The sequence below is a fragment of the Falco biarmicus genome, chromosome 3 (genome assembly GCF_023638135.1).
Source record: "Falco biarmicus isolate bFalBia1 chromosome 3, bFalBia1.pri, whole genome shotgun sequence".
Taxonomy (NCBI): domain Eukaryota; kingdom Metazoa; phylum Chordata; class Aves; order Falconiformes; family Falconidae; genus Falco; species Falco biarmicus.
The window spans coordinates 2,100,094-2,109,392 of NC_079290.1; the positions used below are offsets into that span (position 1 = coordinate 2,100,094).

At 43.2% G+C, this 9,299-nt stretch overlaps 1 long non-coding RNA gene across 1 annotated transcript; it reads left to right on the forward strand.

The window, feature by feature from the left end:
* The first annotated feature begins 349 nt into the window (after positions 1-349).
* On the forward strand, positions 350-8,159 carry LOC130146488 (uncharacterized). Its single transcript, XR_008820925.1, has 4 exons — positions 350-471; positions 594-637; positions 2,535-2,642; positions 7,061-8,159. It is a non-coding gene; the product is annotated as an uncharacterized LOC130146488 (long non-coding RNA).
* The last annotated feature ends 1,140 nt before the right edge of the window (positions 8,160-9,299 follow it).

Sequence of the window (9,299 nt, forward strand, 5' to 3'; positions counted from 1 at the left end):
GTTCAGTCTGATACATAGTCTGGACCAAAGGGTTCTTTCACAATGTGATGATCTATTGTATTGGCCAGCCAGCTGGAGTGGCATTAAAATGAATTATACCAGGCTCCTGGTTTGGAAATCGTCTAGTCCATTATTTTTTAAGTACTGATTTCTTAAAGGGCAGAAGGAACCTTGGAAAGAGAGAATGAATTGGAAACAAATTGTAACCGTGACATTCTGCCCTCTTTCCTCTCCTTGCCATTTTTGGCAATTAGGGCATTATTTCCTTTTTCCTGTCAAGGACCATTAGGCTTGAAAAAGGCTTTTCAGTCTTCTGCCGTTGTTCTGGTTTGCAGAAAGGGAAGAAAAGAGTTGTTTATCCTTCTATGCCTGCACAGCTATTTCTGTGCTTCTTTTTTCCTGTTATATGTCCTTTTCTTGTTTTCTGATAGAGTTTCAGGAAGTGTATGCGTTGCCCAGGCTAAATCCTTAGTATGTTACAATTCTTTCACGGTGCCGCAGACCACGATGTGCTCTGCTGTTCAACCAGCCTATGTTCACACATTTCTGTGTATTTCTAATCATCACATTTCTGCATGTTCTTGTTCTTCCAGCTGACTCATGTGAGAAGGTCTCCAATCCATTCTCAGGTTACTAGGTAAGGTAATTTTCTTTTATTTTCTTTTTCTTTTTCTTTTTTTTTTAAAATCTGTGCTAAATTTAAATTTCTTACTGATTAGGTTGTACGTTTCCAATTGTGTAGCTGCCACAGCTTTTGTATCTCTGCTGTAGCTAGAAAAGTTTTTTGCACCACCATAAACACGCAACGTGCATTCGCTGTTAGTAGCTAGTGCTTTCACGATGTCAGACAGGACGATCCCCAGAAAGACACACTGATTTCGACTGATCCAGAATATCCAGTAAGACAACGCAATTTTGAGCCACTGCAGCCTATCTAACTCTACAAATGCTGTCAGCCCTGACCTGTCCCACGCAGAGCCCATGTACAGGTGCCGAGCAGTATTGTGTGACTGCAGTGATTCACAGCATTATTTGGTTGCCATTGGTCTCCTCATCTCCCTCTCAGCTCCATTTGGAAATGGAGCTCTTGCAGGCACTCACGTTGCATTTTGATTTCTCTGGCCTTCAGGAGAGTGTGCAATTTAGTATGATATCTAGATAGACCAGGTGCTAGTCGTGGGTGAGTCACCCTCAGTCTTGGATGTACAGAATTGTTTAGTAGCTTATTGAGTTTAAAGGTGGAAGAGACTCATGTATGTTTCATCTGAATTCATACACAGTTGGCTTTGGATGTGCTAATCAGATATCCAGGGAAGCTGCTCAGGTCAACATGGTTTTGATTTGACATGAAGTCCTTACAACTGAAGTCCTAATTTTGGACTGTGATGTCTAGAGTCACCTGCAAGAAATAAGATTTTATATGATCATAGATTGGTTGCTTATTCTGACAGATGCTAAAAATATTAGCACAAGTACCTTTTCCTGACAGTTCATATTTCTGTCTGCACCATTGGTTCTATTTTTCACGTGATTTTATGTAAACTTTTCGGTGTGCAGTCCCTATGGAGTGGTGATCAATTTGTGTAATTTAATAATTACAAATAATTACATACTTTGGATTTTTCCAGTGTCATGAGCAGCTGCTGATGGATCTACAGGCATTGGGTCTCTGTCCATGCCCTCCCAAGGCTCTCTTGGAACTGCTCAGTGATGTTAAGCACTTAAACAGCAGGGACTTTCTGGGAACAGTCCAGCTTGCTCTGGTATTAGGAGCCATTTAGCAAATGGTGATAACTAATTTAATTAAGATCAGATGCTAATGCCATTTGTGAAGATGATGCCGTATGGACACAGGCCTACTGTTCTTTGGCTCTGAAGCATCCTTCTCTGATTTTTAGAGTGCTGTGATATACATGCACTAACACACTGACAGAATGCATAATAAATGGTTGGAGTACTGTCATTCTACCAAGGTATTTTATCTAGTCAGCTGGCAGATGCCGTCAAGACCAGCAGTTTTATCATTCTTGAAAGAATTTATTCCTCCAATGACTGACTCATGATGATCAATGTTCTGAAATTCTTGTCACTTAATATGTAATTTACGCTTTGGGTCTAATTTACACACTTTGGGTACTCAAAAGACTGGTCTGCACTGATAGTATATGTCTACTTTTTGTCAGTCAGTAGAAGGGTTCTGACTAATTGTTGGTGCTTTTCTGCTGTTGTGGATTACATCTACATGTTCTACAGAGCATGACTTCCATCTTCTGTCAGTTTGGAAAAAAAATACCCTCAATCAATAAGTTACTTTACAGGTCAAGAAAATCCTGTTCGTATTTCCTACATTTGACAATTTAAACTATTTCCAGCTAAACTGTGAAGCTCCCTGCCACAGGATAATGTGGATAATAAAAGTTTCCATGATTTTTAGAAGTCATTTTACGAGTTCATGGGACCTATTATAATCTCTCTGCGCAGCGGTGGCGTTGATGATAGAGGCCTGATATAGATTATTGTACTTTTTTTGTCAGTCATGACTGAAGACTGTTTGGATCATGGACTAGATTCAAAGTACGCACATGTCCATCCTTCTACCATTTCCACCCATCATGACTTGTGTTGAAGCATCAGCTGAAAAGGTAGGTGTTAAGACCACTGGCAATGACTCAGGTTTACCACAATAAAACCCTACCATTCTGTCTGATGATGTCAGTGCTGGTCCTGAAAAGAGGGCCTTTATAAATAACTGACAGCTTGCACCTCTAGGCTCGTCTTCAGTCGTGATATTAGGTATTTAGCAGGATTTGTGGATTCATAGAATCTGACAGGGATGGCAATGTTAGCATTTCTGCTGGGGTGCTGTTATATTTGAAGATCTATGAAAAACACTCAATTTCCATTTTCTGTTCTCTGCATGACTGCTTACAGGTAACTCTAGAGTGAGAAAAGGGGCAGAATTATAAATTTTGCTTTGTCTCTGCATCAGAAAGCTTTAAAATATTCTTGTTATACTGTAAATTTTAAATCCCATGAAGTCTTCTTTGTCATGAAGGAAGAACTAACAGAATCTATACATAATGCTGAAATAGATCTGACTCCCTGCAAACAGATTTTCAACCAAGATTTCTTTCTTTTTTTTGTCATCCAATTGATGGTGTATCTATCGTGTGATTGAGTCAATGCCCCGTTATTTCAAATTTGTAATGCCCCTCTGATCATCCAAGGAGTTTTCCAACACAGTTGTGAGAGACAGATTCCCAAGCTCTATTTCTACAGCAAGGTTTTCCCTATCTTTTCCTCATCAGGAAACAAGAGAAAGACAATAAAAATACATTTCATCTAGTGGTGTCTCAAACATTCCTCTGCAGCTGTGTGAACACAGCATGAGAGATCCTTCTAGAGGTGCAGAGGTTGAAACCATGTCTAACGCTTCTCTGGATAGGTGCTTTCTGGATTGTTATGTGCATACACAGACGGTAGTCATAGTCCATAATTCTTGGTCAAACACTCCCCAATATTTTGCAGCTGAGATCCTTTAGAGGAGCAAACAGCTTTCTGCGGTGTGCTACTCGCTGCTGAAGGACTGAGGGAGGTTGGTGGCAGGTGGCTCTAGCTCCAGTGCTGAGATGTTGCTAGATGGGTTTTACACTCCAAACAGGAACCCTCTTTCTCTCCAGATTTAAATGCTGAAAAAGGTTTGCTGTTATAAAAATGGTACATTAGGAAGTATGATGAAGAGCTAAAGAACAGAGCAGCTTAGATAACTACCATTAATGAACAGACGTCCATCTTCATTTACAGGACATGTAAATACTGTGAGAAAATAATGTGGCTGAAAAGGACTGAGGAAAAACTGAGGCAATATAGTATCAGGTAGGAGTAGGAGTCAACATAACATAGTCTTTGAAACCCCAAATCCCCATTTCTAGAGTTATTTTCCATTTTCCAATCAGAGTTTCCAGGCTCACCGATTTTCAGAATATGTGATTTAACAAGAGAGCACAGTGTTGTTCTTTTTCTATAAGCAACCTTCAAGGATTTTTAAAAATTAAAAACGGTGCTTAGCCCCAATCAGGAAGCAAAGTTCTTACTCTGTGGCAAGTTGCTCAAATTTATAACAAATGAAACCCTGCCTTAAGCAGCAGGGAGACAACAGGTATATATTAAAGAAGGAAGAGTGGTTGTTTGGAGGGCAGGAACAAATAATGCAAAGGCAGCAACGGGATGCCTTAATTTTTAAAATAAATCTGGGATTAAGTCTTTTCAGGAGAATAGCACTACACCAGCAAAGTGAAACAGACAATTACCATGCTTAGTCCTGGAAGATGAGAGACGTATAAGCCAAATACCTAATGTCCACAGCAAGCAAGAAATAGCAATAAATTTCTAGCTATGAGTCTAGGATGCTGCTGTCAAAAACTCTGATGACACTTGATGCAGTAAATGAGACTGGAAGGTAAATTCAGAGTCAGTGCTTGCCCTGGGGCTTCTGACAAGCAGATGTGAACTGATGGTCATCTGGATCCTCTGCCAACGGAAGAACATGTCTTAGGACACGTTGAAATTAAATTATCATTGGATAAATTGAGTTGTAAGAAATTTGCATTCATGTGTGCAGTCCTTTGAACTGGAAGAGCAGACAACCTGTAAGGAGAGAGGAATGAAAATCTGTGGATGTGTTTCTGGGCAGGCAGGTGCTCTGGCTTTGAGAACTGGGAACTATGATTTCCCTTACAAAGCTGAAGAGCTCAGCATTAGAAAGCAAAACACAATCTAGTGAACATGGAGAGCCGTGAATATGCAAGATATTTGAGTGCTGTGAACACATGCCATAGGAAGGAACTGCCTCAACTTGCCCAAATATTTGTTACTGCTCCAAAACACAGTTTCTGTAAGAGCTGTGAATTAGAATAACAGGCAGCTGTGGCACTTCCCTTACAGAGCAGGTGCTCAGAGTTCTGCAGACTCCTGACTGTCACAATCTAATGTCTAGTTTATAAAAAGTATATTTAATCTTTGTTTTTACAAAGCTTTCTGACATTGTTCCAGAGCTTTGTTAAACTGGAATTTATTGGTGATACCGCATAAGGAAACTAGCAAAGCTCCTTTATTTTTCTGAGCAATTGTTTATGGATAAAAGTTTGCAAAGACAAGTATGGGTTTTGTGTCACTGTCTGTACCTAAGCCAGAAATTTAAAATCAGGTTTTGATCCTGTATAGTATATTTTCATATATGTGCATGTATATATTTATACATGTGAAATTTCTATTTATACCATTTGAAGACTTCTTCCTTTACCTGGTGAATATTGCATTTACAAAAATAGATTTAGAACTGAATGAAAAAAATATTACCTCTGTTTTTCTTTTTGCTTTTCATTCAGGGGAACACAACTGATTTCAGTGTGAGTTGCCTCTGATTAAAACTAGCAAGTGTAACAGAACAGCCTTTAAAAGCAGGGGTGTAGAATAGCAAGCTAAAATCACTCACACGCATTTACTGTTCAAGCTAGGATTTAAAAGTCCTGAAAATCTTATTTATGTAATTTTTATTTCTCTTTAACCCCTTGGCAATAGCTGGTAGGACTCCTGCCATAAGCACTAATGAATTTTGCATTGAATTCTTGGCATTTAGGGCTTAATAAAATCTTCTTTTCCTTTATCTGGAAGATTCCTTTTCTGCTAATTGGTGTCAACATCAATCAAGATCAGAGGCGCAACAACACTAGTTTAAAGGCCTTTCGCTCATCTGCCTTATACCCCAAGTCATATGGGGCTGCAGGCAGCTTACACATAAAAGTGGCAATAAATGTCCTTTCACTCTAAAATGCACAAAAATCTTGGAAACTTTGAAAAATTGTGTTGTTGCAATAAATTAAAAACCACTTCTAGAGGTTTGTCAGTTACACAAGTGCCATTTCGAGTGTGTGGGCCTGTGCTAAATATTTTGTGTAGCTCTAAAAGAGTTTCCGCCAGACCTTCAAAACTGGGGGTGACACGGGGGAGTTCTTCAGAGGAAGGTCCCCTGGAAGATGAGAGATGGTGACAGCTTGATGCATTTGCATGTCTCATATCATATGTGATAGGCATAATGAGGGCAATTTACATTCTTGGGCAAGTTCAACAGATCATTAAAGCCTGTGCTCTGCTGGGGGCAAGGGTAGGAGTTGGAAGTATGGTTCTCGATGCTGCTGATAGGTGGCACCTTGCTTCCATGCGAGGTGACTGCCCCTGGCTCTGTACAAAGACAGAGCTCTTGGGTCCCACTGAATCTGGAGTTTGCCTAGGCAAGATCCAGGCAACCAGCAGCTCCAGGTGAGTCCCTGCAGAGGCTGTTTGATGCTGCACCAAGTATTGTGCATGTTGGTGAGATAATGTCTCCTGAGCCAGCCAGCTCCCCCTCATTCCTGCAGGACTTGGAGAAGGGAGCGGCAGTCCTTCAAAATTCAGCTGTAGGGCTGTAACAACTGCTCTTGCTGTCTTGTTGTGGGCTTTTAGAACCCCGTTTTTTGACCAGTTAGGCAATGAAAGGATGATGTCAAAGACAAGAACAGGACACAGAAGGGCTGCCCATTACACACAGAATCCACCCGAGCTCTGACCATCTCCTTCCTGTCCTGCAACAAGCAACACAGAAGTATCATCATTACAGTGGCAAAGAAGCACACCCTCTACCTCCAACAGGAGCGAGGGGTAGATGTTTGTGTGCCCAGACCAAGCCAAGAACTGGAGGAGTGGACTGGGAAAGGTGATGTGCAATGAATGGCTTTTAGTAATGGCCAAAATTTGTGTGCTTGCCCAGTGGCTCCGGGGAAGTGACTGACAACTGCAGAGCACGTGCCTGTGCCCAGGCCACTCTCGGCCCCAGCAGACTCACTGCAGAGTTAGCACAACAGAGCAGCAGAGTAAAGAAATGATGCCCCTGACATTTAGAAAGCATGTCTCTTGGTCAGCAGGGCTGATGTGTCTGCTGACTAGTCCCATGGGTGGAAAGGAGATTTAAGTACATGAGGCTTACTGACCTTTCCTTGCCTGATGCACCTTCTTGATCCAACAGGGTTCCTCACCAACATGAGAGCAACCAGGACTGTTTCAAAGGATGTAGCAACCCCAGCTGGGCGATCCCCACCTCCACCACTCTCAAAGCAGAACCTGCAGTGCATATTTGAGATGGTACGTGGAGATCCTAACATCTCAGTAGGACCAGCAGAAAGCTTCAACTAATGTTGATGAGTCTTGCTCTGTCTTCCACGTAGTCAATGTATTGCTTAGTAAACAAAAAAGATTTCTTTTTTACATACAAAATCAAAGCCAGGGGGAGAAAAAGCACACAGTAAAAAGTGGTTCTATTTGGACCCAGTAATTTTTTTCTTCAACACAAGGGTAAATTCAACGATATGCAGGATATTCCTTTCCCATGGCTGAGCTGGGATAAAGTGCTTTCATTCACAGAAACACTATGAGACCAAAGTCAATGCTGACAGAGGACCACGAGCAGCAAACAGCAAATTTCCAGTCCTCCCATGATACCCTACAGCTCACGCTGCTGCACAGCTCAATGAGCTGTAGCATTAGGGTAGCTTGATCTTGCTGCCCGGTGAAGCCTAAAATGAAAGAGTAGGGAGCTTCATGGTGCCTGCTTTGCTCAGCGCAACAAAGTCCGTAATAGAAGAATACACAAGGAAAGGACAAACATGTACATAGGATCATTTAAGTTGGAAAAGACCTTTAAGATCAAGTCCAACTGTTAACCTAGCACCGCCAAGTCAATCAAATCATGTCCCTAAGGACCACATCTGCACGTCTGTTAAATAACTCCAGGGATGGTCACTGAACCACTTTCCTGGGCAGCCTGTTCCAATGACTGATAACCCTTTCAGTGAAGAAGCTTTCCCCCATACCCAATCTAAACCTTGCCTGGTGCAACTTGAGGTCATTTCCTCTCGTCCTATTGCTTGTTATTTGTGGGAAGGACTGACACCTACCTGTGGAGGAATGAAGCTGGGTTAATTATCACTGATAATATACAACTGTGGGCTGGCTTCAGGGGCGGTGGGTTGGCTGATGGAGATAAGGTGCAGCTGTGGCTGGTTAAGTGAAGTGGTTGAGAGCCAATGAAGAGAGAGCAGCCGAGGAAGAGAAGGTAAGAGAGGAAGAAGCAGAGAGAAGAGAGAGGAAGACAGAGAGAGAGAGAGAGAGAGAGAGAGAGAGCGAGCGCGCGAGAGAGAGTGAGTGAGTGAGTGAGTGTGTGCCTTGGATGGGGTGAGACAAAGAGAAGGCAGCAGAGGGGTTAGCATGAAGAGTATGCTGGTATGAGATGGTAAAAGACCTTGCTGCAGCTTGATAGTTTGGGGAGTGCTGCAACACCTACCTGCTTTCAGGTTGTTGTAGAAAGCAATTAGGTTCCCCCCTGGGCCCCCTTTTCTCCAAGCTAAACAACCCCAGTTCCCTCAGCTGCTCCTCATAGGACTTGTGCTCCAGACACTTCACCAGCTTTGCTGCCCTTCTTTGGAGATGCTCCAGTGCCTCAATGTCTTTTGTGTAGTGAGGGGCCCAAAACTGAACACAGGATTCCAGATGTGGTCTCACCAGTGCTGAGCACAGGGGGACCATCACCACCCCTGTCCTGCTGGCCACACTGTTTCTGATACAGGCCAGGATGCCATTGGGTGCCTTGGCCACCTGGGCACACTGCTGGCTCATGTTCAGCCAGCTATTGAACAGCACCACCAGCTCCTTTCCTACTGGGCAGCTTTCCAGCTGCTCTGCCCCAGCCTGTAGCATTGCATGGGGTTGGTGTGACCCAAGTGCAGGACCCGGCACTGAGCCTTGTTGAACTTCATACAACTGGCCTCTGCTCATCCAGCCAGCCTGTCCAGGTCCCTCTGCAGAGCCTCCTGCCCTCAAGCAGATCAACACTCCCACACAACTTGGTGCTATCTGCAAACTTATATGGGTGCACTCACTCCCATCATCCAGATCATTGATAAAGACATTAACCAGGACTGGCCCCAGTACTGAGCCCTGGGGCACACCACTTGTGACCGGCCACCAGCTGGATGTAACTCCATCCACCACCCCTCTTTGGGCTCGGCCATCCAGCCAGGTTTTAACCCAGCACAGAGCACACCCATCCGAGCCATGAGCTGCCAGTGTCTCCAGGAGATGCTGTGGGAGATGGTGTCAAAGGCTTTACTGAGGTCCAGGTCAACAACATCCACAGCCTTTCCCTCATCCAGTAAGTGGGCCATCTTGTCACAGAAGGAGATCAAGTTTGACCTGCCTTTCATAAACCC